This window comes from Dendrobates tinctorius, unplaced genomic scaffold (assembly GCF_039654945.1).
Source record: "Dendrobates tinctorius isolate UK_male_01 unplaced genomic scaffold, ASM3965494v1 ptg000039l, whole genome shotgun sequence".
Lineage (NCBI taxonomy): Eukaryota > Metazoa > Chordata > Amphibia > Anura > Dendrobatidae > Dendrobates > Dendrobates tinctorius.
In genome coordinates, this window is record NW_027361707.1 from 39,027,632 (window position 1) to 39,040,706 (window position 13,075).

General features: G+C 43.3%; 1 pseudogene; it reads left to right on the plus strand.

Annotated features, from left to right (window-relative positions):
• The window catches only part of LOC141088383 (cytosol aminopeptidase-like), a 37,211-nt pseudogene that overhangs the window by 12,160 nt on the left and 11,976 nt on the right, over nt 1–13,075 (plus strand).

The following is a 13,075-nucleotide window of genomic DNA, read 5'->3' on the forward strand; positions in this document are numbered from 1 at the left end:
GCGCGATCCGGCGCAAATGCAAGTCAATGGGGGGAAACCGGATCCGGCATTGCATTTCGCCGGATCCGGTTTTTGTCAAAAGCGCCGGATCGCGCCTGACAGCGAAAACCTGATGTGTGAAAGAGGCCTTAGTGTTTTTTTGTGCAGCGCATCGTGCCCAATACAAACGCATACAAAAAATGCATGATGTGTTTTTGCATGCGTTTGCGTTTTTTTTGCGCATTCGTTCTCTAGGGGTTAAAACTAGTTTCTACACATATTTGCCCCAAAAGTGCATGCGCACGAAAACACAGACGAACGCATGTCCATGCACACACCTGCATTCCCATAGACTGTAATGCGTTATTTTGTCACATTCTGTGCGCATGCGTGTTTTTACGCCTTTCAGCAGACCAAAAAATGCAACAGGTTGCGTCGGGCGCGCCTAGGCGCACACGGCGAAAAAACGCGTGTGCACGAAAATGCGTATGAACGCGTGCAAACGCAAGACCATGCGCGCGCCATGTTAAACATAGGTAGGCATGCCCATGGACACGCACGTTGTGCTGCGCAAAAAATGCTAATGTAAAACCAGCCTAAAGTGGACTGACCCTGCCAATGTGTGAGAGGTCAGCAGTGAGTCCGTGTACGGGGGTCTATGACAGGTCAGACACCTGTTTAAAAGCATCAACCCTTTTGTTCTCCATGGAGATGAGCTGACGCTGGAGGAGTCTGACAGCGGCCCCCCCATAGAGAACACAGGAACACTCGGCCATGTAGTGAGGGGTCTGGTGCCTTAGCAGTCAGCCGGACATCTATTGCGTGTGGGGGCTTTACCTGCCCTGACTTCTGACTGTTTGTTGCTTTCCCACCCAGCGGGCTGTAGGCACATGCAGGATTTGGAGATTGCACATGTTGACGTTGACCCCTGCAGAGACGCTCAGGCCGCGGCAGAAGGGGCCGTTCTGGGGTTATATGAATATGATGAGCTTAAGGCCAAAAAGAAGAAAAAAGTCTCAACAATGCCATATGGAAGGTAGAGTTTATTTTATTCCACTATATAGCGCCATTAATTCCGCAGCACTTTACAGACATCATCCCTGTCCCCAATGGGGATCACAATCTAGATTCCATATCAGTCTGTCTTTGGAGTGTGGGAGGAAACCCACAAAAACACTGGGAGAACATGCAAGCTCCTTACAGATGTTATTGGCGGGATTCAACCCAGGACCCCAGTGCTGCAAAGCAAGTGTTACACACTGAGCCACAGAAACCTTTCCTGCAAAGGCTCAGTAAGCTCTTCACATCTACAGTGCCTTGCAAAAGTATTCGGCCCCCTGGAACTTTTCAACCTTTTCCCACATATCATGCTTCAAACATAAAGATATCAAATGTAAATTTTTGATGAAGAATCAACAACAAGTGGAACACAATTGTGAAGTTGAATGAAATTTATTGGTTATTTTGAATTTGTGGAAATTCAAAAACTGAAAAGTGGGGCGTGCAATATTATTCAGCCCCTTTACTTTCAGTGCAGCAAACTCACTCCAGAAGTTCATTGTGGATCTCTGAGTGATCCAATGTTGTCCTAAATGACTAATGATAATAAATATAATCCACCTGTGTGTAATCAAGTCTCCGTATAAATGCACCTGCTCTGTGATAGTCTCAGGGTTCTGTTTGAAGCACAGAGAGCATCATGAAGACCAAGGAACACAACAGGCAGGTCCGTGATACTGTTGTGGAGAAGTTTAAAGCCGGATTTGGATACAAAATGATTTTAAAAACTTTAAACATCCCAAGGAGCCCTGTGCAAGCGATCATATTGAAATGGAAGGAGTATCATACCACTGCAAATCTACCAAGACCCGACTGTCTCTCTAGACTTTCATCTCATACAAGGAGAAGACGGATCAGAGATGCAGCCAAGAGGCCCATGATCACTCTGGATGAACTGCAGAGATCTACAGCTGAGGTAGGACAGTCTGTCCATAGGACAACAATCAGTCGTACACTGCATAAATCTGGCCTTTATGGAAGAGTAGCAAGAAAGCCATTTATCAAAGATATCCATAAAGAGTGTCATTTAAAGTTTGCAACAAGCCACCTGGGAGACACACCAAACATGTGGAAGAAGGTGCTCTGGTCAGATGAAACCAAAATCGAACTTTTTTGCAACAATGGCAAACGATATGTTTGGCGTAAAGGCAACACAACTCATCACCCTGAACACACCATCCCCACTGTCAAACATAGTGGTGGCAGCATCATGGTTTGGGCCTGCTTTTCTTCAGCAGGGACAGGGAGGATGGTTAAAATTGATGGGAAGATGGATGGAGCCAAACACAGGACCATTCTTGAAGAAAACCTGTTTGAGTCTGCAAAAGACCTTAGACTGGGATGGGAGATTTGTCTTCCAACAAGACAATGATCCCAAACATAAAGCAAAATCTACAATGGAATGGTTCACAAATAATCGTATCCAGGTGTTAGAATGGCCAAGTCACAGTCCAGACCTGAATCCAATCGAGAATCTGTGGAAAGAGCTGAAAACTGCTGTTCACAAACGATCTCCATCAAACCTCACTGAGCTCGAGCTGTTTGCCAAGGAAGAATGGGCAAGAATTTCAGTCTTTCGATGTACAAAACTGATAGAGACATACCCCAAGCGAGTTGCAGCTGTAATCGCAGCAAAAGGTGGCGCAACAAAGTGTTACATTAAAGGGGCCGAATAATATTGCACGCCCCACTTTTCAGTTTTTGAATTTCCACAAAAATTTAAAATAACCAATACATTTCATTCAACTTCACAATTGTGTCCCACTTGTTGTTGTTTCTTCACCAAAAATTTACATTTGGTATCTTTATGTTTGAAGTATGATATGTGGGAAAAGGCTGAAAAGTTCCAGGGGGCCGAATACTTTCGCAAGGCACTGTATGTTCTCTGGGCGCTCAACACTGCGAGTCAAGTGCAGGAACATCATAATTGTGCTGCAACGTCTGTGCCGCTATAGGAAAAGCACCAGATTAACTGTACCCCACATGGAATGACACTTTTATAGCATTTTGCATAATGTTTCCCAAGACGTTTGCAGTAAACGTGTTCCAGAATTAGCTGCATTGTCGAAAATCTATATATATTTATCACAGTATTAAAAGGGAATCCATCAGCAGGTTTTGGTATGTAATCTGAGAGCAGCATACTATAGGGACTGATTCCGGCGATGTGTCACTTGATCAGCTGCTTGCTGTAGTTTCAATACAATCATTGTTTTATCAGCAAAGAGATGATCATTGGGGGACTGGATGTAGCGTGCCAGGCAGTCCAGCTAATCTGTGTAATCTCCACCACTGATTGGCAGCTTTTTGCCTATACACAGTAAGTTGCCAGTCAGGGATGTGGGTGGGATTATACACAGCTCAGGGTTCACAGCGCTATTACATCTGCAGCAGAGACCAGGGATTTTATGAGGTAGTATGCTTATCATATCTTATAAATAAGATATCTAGTACTTCACACGCCTCCTGATGAAGTATTGGATGAAACGTATGTTGGGGCGGTGGGAACGCTTTAACAAGTAGGACCTTTTATGTAAGTAATGCTTCCATGCTGTAAGCTATTTGGCTTGAACTGTTGGATGTTTTGCCCCTTGTACCGTTGTCTATGCTGCTTTATAAGATACAGTTAGGTCCATATATATTTGGACAGAGACAATATTTTTCTAATTTTGGTTCTAGAGATTACCACAATGAATTTCAAACAAAACAATTCAGATGCAGTTGAAGTTCAGACTTTCAGCTTTCATTTGAGGGTATCCACATTAAAATTGGATGAAGGGTTTAGGAGTTTCAGCTCCTTAACATGTGCCACCCTGTTTTTAAAGGGACCAAAAGTAATTGGACAGAATAAATAAAATGTTCATTTCTAGTACTTGGTTGAAAACCCTTTGTTGGCAATGACTGCCTGAAGTCTTGAACTCATGGACATCACCAGACGCTGTGTTTCCTCCTTTTTGATGCTCTGCCAGGCCTTCACTGCGGTGGTTTTCAGTTGCTGTTTGTTTGTGGGCCTTTCTGTCTGAAGTTTAGTCTTTAACAAGTGAAATGCATGCGAAATTGGGTTGAGATCAGGTGACTAACTTGGCCATTCAAGAATATTTCACTTCTTTGCTTTAATAAACTCCTGGGTTGCTTTGGCTTTATGTTTTGGGTCATTGTCCATCTGTAGTATGAAACGACAACCAATCAGTTTGGCTGCATTTGGCTGGATCTGAGCACACAGTATGGCTCTGAATACCTCAGAATTCATTCGGCTGCTTCTGTCCTGTGTCACATCATCAATAAACACTAGTGACCCAGTGCCACTGGCAGCCATGCATGCCCAAGCCATCACACTGCCTCCGCCGTGTTTTACAGATGATGTGGCATGCTTTGGATCATGAGCTGTACCACGCCTTCGCCATACTTTTCTCTTTCCATCATTCTGGTAGAGGTTGATCTTGTTTTTATCTGTCCAAAGAATGTTCTTCCAGAACTGTGCTGGCTTTTTTATATGTTTTTTTAGCAAAGTCCAGTCTAGCCTTTTTATTCTTGATGCTTATGAGTGGCTTGCACCGTGCAGTGAACCCTCTGTATTTACTTTCATGCAGTCTTCTCTTTATGGTAGATTTGGATATTGATACGCCTACCTCCTGGAGAGTGTTGTTCACTTGGTTGGCGGTTGTGAAGGGGTTTCTCTTCACCATGGAGATTATTCTGCGATCATCCACCACTGTTGTCTTCCATGGCGCCCAGGTCTTTTTGCATTGATGAGTTCACCAGTGCTTTCTTTCTTTCTCAGGATGTACCAAACTGTAGATTTTGCCACTCCTAATGTTGTAGCAATTTCTCGGATGGGTTTTTTCTGTTTTTGCAGCTTAAGGATGGCTTGTTTCACCTGCATGGAGAGCTCCTTTGACCGCTGTTTCCTTCACAGCAAAACCTTCCAAATGCAAGCACTACACCTCAAATCAACTCCAGGCCTTTTATCTGCTTAATTGAGAATGACATAACGAAGGGATTGCCCACACCTGTCCATGAAATAGCCTTGGAGTCAATTGTCCAATTTCTTTTGGTCCCTTTGAAAACAGGGTGGCACATGTTAAGGAGCTGAAACTCCTAAACCCTTCATCCAACTTTAATGTGGATACCCTCAAATGAAAGCTGAAAGTCTGAACTTCAACTGCATCTGAATTGTTTTGTTTAAAATTCATTGTGGTAATGTCTAGAACCAAAACTAGAAAAATGTTGTCTCTGTCCAAATATATATGGACCTAACTGTATGATAAGCGTACTACCTCATGTCACCGGTACTTTATAGCGTCCCCACTATTGACTGTCCAGTAGTTCCTTTGTTCTTATTTTGTTGTGTCAATTTTAACATGTTTAATAATAATAATAATAGTAATAATAAATAATAAACATTTTAAGGCTGGGTGCCCACGTTGCATTTTTGTATGCTTTTCCGCAGCGTTTGTGCCGGCTCAGACGCTGCAGAAATGCTTACAAGATGCTTCTAATTCATTTGCATGCATTTTTGGCTTTTTGTGCCAATGCATGCGTTTTTAACCGCTCAGGAATCGCTTAGCAGCTAAAAACGCAGCATGCTCATTAATTCCCGCATTGCTCAGCGTTTTTAGCCATCCCCAATGATCCCAGAAATCGCGTGTCAAAAAACACGTCAAAAACGCGTCAAAAATCGCGGAAAAAGACGCGCGTTTTCTGGGAAAGGGGATCCTTTTCCTGAGCGTTTAAAAACGCTAGCGTGGGCACATAGCCTAAAAGTATATACTCCTTGGTTATTTTCCCGTATTTTTGTTTTTTGTTTTTTGTGTGTGCGCAAATGTGATAACATTCAGCAAAATTGTCACATTATTGTACATATGGCACAAATATTGGGATAACAATATAATAAGTATACATTGGAAATCGTCCTAATGTAAAAATAAGGAAATATTGGTGGCAGATTAGTACTTCAGTTGTATAGTATTAGTGGTGATGTGGAGAATGCGGTTGCAATCTTACTCTTACACAGGTACATCTTTTGTTATTGTATCTTTTTTTTTTTTCTTCCCTTTTTTTGCGTATTTGCTGCATATTAGAAAATCTGTGGACGGCTTCCATAAAGTTGGAAAAAAAATCATCTTTGTATCTAGCCTGCAGTGTGTTTACCCAGAATGATTTGTTCTATTTAGTGAAGAACTAGATGCCTGGCAAAAAGGAGTTTCCTACGCGAAGGGGCAGAACTTGGCTCGTTACTTGATGGAATCTCCAGCGAATTATGTGACTCCGTCAAAGTTTGCTGAGATAATTCAACAGAAGACTGGAGCATTGGGGGACGGGGTTAAGGTGCTCACTAGGTAAGACTGCGGACATATCTGCTGTAAATATTGCAGAAAGGATGAGATGTGAGATGAAGTGTTTCGCAAGAAATGCTTCTTCCAGGGGATATTCTAAATGTATTAATACAACCACCCCATCATTCTCTGCAGTATACCTTTCTTGTATGTATTTCATGTTTTGAGTTTTTTCTTTTTTGGGCTTTTTTTGTGCAATTTAGAACTCTTGTAACTAGGACTGAATTTTGGTTATTTGAATACATACAATGTTGCATTTTTTTTAACCAGTAGACTATAGTTACAGCGACTGTATGCCATGCAGTGATATGCTTCCACTTTGGTTTCCTAGATCAAAGTCCTGGATAGAAGAGCAACAAATGGGAGCGTTTTTAAGTGTGGCCAAAGGATCTGATGAGCCGCCGGTGTTCCTGGAAATCCATTATACTGGCAGCCGTGAGCCTAACGAGCCTCCTCTTGTGTTTGTGGGGAAAGGAGTTACTTTTGACAGGTCAGAGACACATCACGTACGGTATGACACTGGGTTGCACAACCTTTGAAAACACTTGCTGACTACTATTGGACAGTATGGAGGTTTTTTTACTTGTGTGTACCTAGATGATGGAAGCAATGTATTACTACTAGCACAGTCCCTGCCCGGGCAGCAACTATCAGCTGGGCGCACATCCTCCTGATGAATATGTGCAGACTAAAACTACAGAGCATTTTGTGCCTTGTTGAAAGTACCACTGACCCCAAAATGTCTCTTTTTCTAAGTGGTGGGATTTCCTTGAAGCCATCATCTGGAATGGATGCAATGAGAGCGGATATGGGTGGTGCAGCGACGGTCTGTTCTGCCATCTTGACTGCTGCGACTCTCAAATTACCCATTAACCTCATTGGTAAGTAAGTGTGGTTATCCCCAAAAATTATCAGATGCACTTTTTAGTAAGAAAAACTTACTACTAAAAAGTGTGTGTCTTAAATTCCGGAGGAAGCTTCCTGTGATGGCGGAGAACGCAAACTCTAGTGGTTCACGAGCGACCCCGTACAAAGAACTGGCTCTGTGAACGAAGAGAGCCAGCATCCCAGTGAGGGCCACCTGAAGTCTCTGAATGGCTCTCACTGGGGGTAAAATTACAGTGTTTGGTGGCTGAAACCCTGCCAGCAGTTGTATTGGTTGGCTACACGTTTGCGGGGTTTCGGCAGTATAAAGTCCATTTTAAATGTGTGTATGTGTCCTCTAGGGTGATCTCACATTTAATTGGGATCCAAAGGAGCCTGCTCTCTTTGAGCGAAGCCAAATTATCCAGGTCACCCGAAAGAGTCAGACTGCCCATTACTAGACACCGCATCCTTTCCAATCACTGTGTGTCTATAAATGTGCAAATGTAGCGAGCAGTGTGCATCTATAAATGTGCAAATGTAGCAGAGCTGTGTGCATCTATAAATGTGGAAATGTAGCAGAGCTGTGTGCATCTATAAATGTGGAAATGTAGCAGAGCTGTGTGCATCTATAAATGTGGAAATGTAGCAGAGCTGTGTGCATCTATAAATGTGGAAATGTAGCAGAGCTGTGTGCATCTATAAATGTGCAAATGTAGCAGAGCTGTGTGCATCTATAAATGTGCCCATGTAGCAGAGCTGTGTGCAACTATAAATGTGGAAATGTAGCAGAGCTGTGTGCAGCTATAAATGTGCAAATGTAGTGAGCTGTGTGCATCTATAAATGTGCAAATGTAGCAGAGCTGTGTGCAACTATAAATGTGGAAATGTAGCAGAGCTGTGTGCAACTATAAATGTGCAAATGTAGCAAGCTGTGTGCATCTATAAATGTGGAAATGTAGCAGAACTGTGTGCAACTATAAATGTGCAAATGTAGTGAGCTGTGTGCATCAATAAATGAGTAAATGTAGCAGAGCTGTGTGCAACTATAAATGTGGAAATGTAGCAGAGCTGTGTGCAACTATAAATGTGCAAATGTAGCGAGCTGTGTGCATCTATAAATGTGATACGGCACAGACTTGAAAATCAACCAATAATAGAAAACAGCAAAAGAGCAAAAAGGTTTACCCGTCCAGGCATCCAGACAAATGCAGTCAGGATGCAGTGGACCCATATAATTAAGATGGCCAAAATATCAGCTTAGGATTTAGTGTTGGGTACCCGTAAACGTGGAGATTTTTGACGCAGGTTACGGGCTTGCGTATTTTGGCCAAAATGTCAGCCAATGCTCCACATTTTTAATGTGTTTTTTGCACTTTTTATTCAGGGTGCAGTTGGGCCCATTTGGTCTTGTAAACTGCGGTGTCTGTTCACATGGCATGCATTTTGATAGCGCTGGGCCAGCCCGCCTGAGCTCATAGAAGGGTGTCTCTACTAGGCTGGCCTGGATGCTGTGCATGGCCATAGTGTGAACAGCGCCGCATACAAGTGTTTTGTTGTGCATTAACATACCAGGCAACCGCCCCCTCCATGTATTGGTAGGCTGCGAGCGGTTGTTTCATCGGTATTCTTGCACCTGTGTTGCCATCTTAACCCGTTCACGACCCATGACGCCTACGTAGGCGTCATGAAAAGTCGTGCCCAAATGACCTATGACGCCTACGTATGCGTCATGCTATAAACAGCCCCCCTGCGGGTCGGGTGACCGGGGTCACTGAAAGGTCACCCGACCCGCACACAGAGGACACTCTACGGTTAATCCCAGGGGGCGTGGCTTAACCCCCACGTGCCTACGATCGCTCTGATTGGCTGTTTCACTTTTAACAGCCAATCAGCGATTTGTAATATTTCACCAATGAAATTTGGTGAAATATTACAATCCAGCCATGGCCGATGCTGCAATAGCATCGGACATGGCTGGACACCGACACCCGACCCCCCCCACACCGACTGACCCCGGTCACCCGACCCGCAGGGGGGCTATTTATAGCATGACGCCTACGTAGGCATCATAGGTCGTTTGGGCACGACTTTTCTAGACGCCTACGTAGGCGTCATGGGTCGTGAAGGGGTTAAGATGGCAACACAGGTGCAAGAATACCGATGAAACAACCGGTTGCCGCCGCCGTCATCATCTGCTCCCCCTCCCCTTCCTATTGCTCCCTCCCACCTTCCGATCCCCCCTGGGACCTCCGATGGTGCTCCCGGTGTCCCGCCGTGGCTCCCAGCGTCCCACCATCTTGGAAAATGGCGGGCGCATGCGCAGTGCGCCTGCCATTGTCCAAGATGGCGGCGCCCATGAATTTGCCGGCTGCCCGTTCATTTTTCATTTTGATCACTGTGATACACTCTCACAGTGATCAAAATGAAAAAAAAGTAAATACACCCCCCTTTTATCACCCCCATAGCCAGGCGCAAATAATAAAATAAAAAAAATATTTTTTTTTTCCATTTAGGGTTCGAACTAGGGTTAGGGTTGTAATTAGGGTTATAGTTAGGGCTAGAATTAGGGTTAGGGTTAGAATTAGGGTTAGGGTTGGAATTAGGGTTAGGGTTGGAATTAGGGTTATGGTTAGGGCTAGAATTAGGGTTAGGGTTGGAATTAGGGTTAAAATTAGGGTTAGGGTTGGAATTAGGGTTAGGGCTGGGATTAGGGTTAGGCTTGTAGTTAGGGTTAGAGTTGGGATTAGGGTTAGGGGTGTGTTGGCGTTAGGGTTGTGGTTAGGGTTATGGTTGGGATTAGGGTTAGGGGTGTGTTGGGGTTAGAGTTGGAGTTAGAATTGAGGGGTTTCCACTGTTTAGGCACATCACGGGGTCTCCGAACGCGACATGGCGCCACGATTTATTCCAGCCAATTTTGCGTTCAAAATGTCAAACAGCGCTCTCTCCATTCCGAGCCCCGACGTGTGCCCAAACAGTTGTTTACCCCCCACATATGGGTATCAGCGTACTCAGGAAAAATTGCACAACAACTTTGGGGGTCTAATTTCTCCTGTTACCCTTGGGAAAATAAGAAATTGGGGGCTAAAAAAATGATTTTTGTGAAAAAAAAAATGATTTTTTTTATTTTCACGGCTCTGAGTTATAAACTTCGGTGAAGCATTTGGGGGTTCAAAGTGCTCACCACACATCTAGATAAGTTCCTTGGGTGGTCTAGTTTCCAAAATGGGGTCAATTGTGGGGGGTTTCCACTGTTTAGGCACATCAGAGGCTCTGCAAACGTAACATGATGCCCGCAGACTATTCCATCAAGTCAGTATTTCAAAACGTCACTACTTCCCTTCCAAGCCCCGACATGTGCCCAAACAGTGGTCCCTCCCCACATATTGGGTACCAGCGTACTCAGGACAAACCGGACAACAACTCTTGGTGTCCAATTTCTCCTGTTACTATTGTGAAAATAAAAAATAGCGGGCTAAAAAATCAAATCAAAAAATCAAAAAATTTTTGAGGAAAAAAAATTTTTGAGGAAAATTTTTTTATTTACACAGCTCTGCGTTATACACTTCTGTAAAGCACCTGGGGGGTTCAAAGTGCTCACTATGCATCTAGATAACTTCCTTAGGGGGTCTAGTTTCTAAAATGGGGTGATTTGTGCGGGAGCTCCAAAGTGTAGGCAGACAGGGCCTCTCCAAACACGACATGGTGTCCGCTAACGATTGGAGCTAATTTTCCATTCAAAAAGTCAAATGGCGCTCCTTCCCTTCTGAGCCCTGCCGTGCGCCCAAACAGTGGTCCCCCCCCCACATATGGGGTGCCAGCGTACTCAGGACAAACTGAACAGCAACTTTAGGGGTCCAATTTATCCTGTTACCCTTGTGAAAATAAAAAATAGCGGGCTAAAAAAATCATTTTGAGGAAAAAAAAATGATTTTTTATTTTCATGGCTCTGCGTTTATAAACTTCTGTGAAGCACTTGGGGGTTCAAAGTGCTCACTACACATCTAGATAAGCTCCTTGGGGGTCTAGTTTCCAAAAGGGGGCATAATAGATGGCCATCTTGACTGGGGGCATAATAGATGGCAAACAGAAAAATATGATATCTAACATAGTATTTGACCAAAAAAGAGCGCCAAATGTTTTACCAGTATCTAGTGCATCACATAGCGACTATATTAGGCACCATGGATAAGTATCCAATAGCATAGGTGGATAAGGTAACCGCACATGCGTAAATGACCATAAAAAATTTATATACGGCCATCAAAGATGGAAACACACCTAATAGTAAGCGTAAAAAATACCAATGTATTTATATGAAAATTTATAGATTGTTACAAAGCATAAAAAATGATTAAACACAAGGGTTATAAGGATATAGGGTAACCCAACGTATTCCAGTCCTATACAGGTTTATGACAACAATATATATACCCCATGCATTAGTTTAGTCAAAAATTATAGCCATAAAAATGTACATAGTCCTATTATAATCTAAATGGAATAAGTTAGCCCAAAAATAATGCTATTACAATGAAATATAAAGAATAATCTCTATCAGCCGCATTATTATGCATTGCCCCCATATATATAACTACATATGCTTGTAAATAGAGGTGTATACAGCCATATATCAATGATCACCACATAGAAGTCCACCCATAAAAAATGGAAAAAAAATGGGCAACAAAGAGAACACATCTTCATCTTCTTGTATAGGAGAATGTTGATATATTCATAGAAGAGACGATCATATTTATCCAAAGCCTCCAGAAGATATTTCGGACCCATACAACCCAACCAAAAAGATGCCAAATCTAAAAGACTAAAATAAAACAAAGTTAAAAAAGTTAAAAAAGACACAACAAATGTCACTCCAGAAGTGTAACAGTACCACAACGGGGGAATAGGTGGAGGAGAAGAGGGAAAGATAAATGGAAAACTCACAAAAATGGAACGAATGAAAGACATTCGTTAAGGCCATATGGATGGACTGTTTTCAATTTCCAAATCCATTTAGCTTCTAATTGACTCAATCTTTTAGAGAGACCCCCACCTCGAATATCAATTTTCAGGGCCTCAATGCCCCATACCATAAGTGAGGTGGAATCACAGCCATGGTGCTCCTTGAAATGTCTAGGTATAGTCCTCAGGGTGGAAGCATCCGTGTGGCCACGAGCCGCCTGAATCCCCAACACGTGCTCCCTGACTCGGACCTTGAATTGTTGCGTAGTAAGGCCTACATAAATAAGGCCACAGGGACACGTAGCATAGTATATGACATACCTAGTCGTACAGGTAATGCGTTGTCTAATACTGAAGACCTGATCTCCACTCGAATTGTTAAATTCAGTACACCGCATAATGTTTGGGCAGGCGACACAGTGGCCACACGGATAACAACCAACCCCGGGAATGTGACCATCCAGAAAGGTAGTTTTAGAGCCCACAGCGTAGTGGCTCATAACCAGATGATCCCTTAAGTTTCTAGACCGTCGGAACGCCATGGCTGGTCTCTCTGTTGTGATCCTGTTAATGACCGGGTCAATGCGGAGGATAGGCCATGCTTTATCAAGGGCAGAACGAACAGCCTCTGATCTAGAGCTAAAAGTAGTAATAAACATAACAGTTTGGTTACCCCTAGATGTATTGGACATCCCTGATCTATATAATAAATCCTGCCTAGTAGCATGCTTAGCTCGATTGAAAGCAATTTTGATGGATCTCCGGCTATATCCACGTTCTAGAAATCGTTGACGAAGCTCATCCGCCCGATGAAAGAATGTCTCATCTGTAGAACAGATACGGCGCAGTCGTAAAAATTGACCGATGGGTAC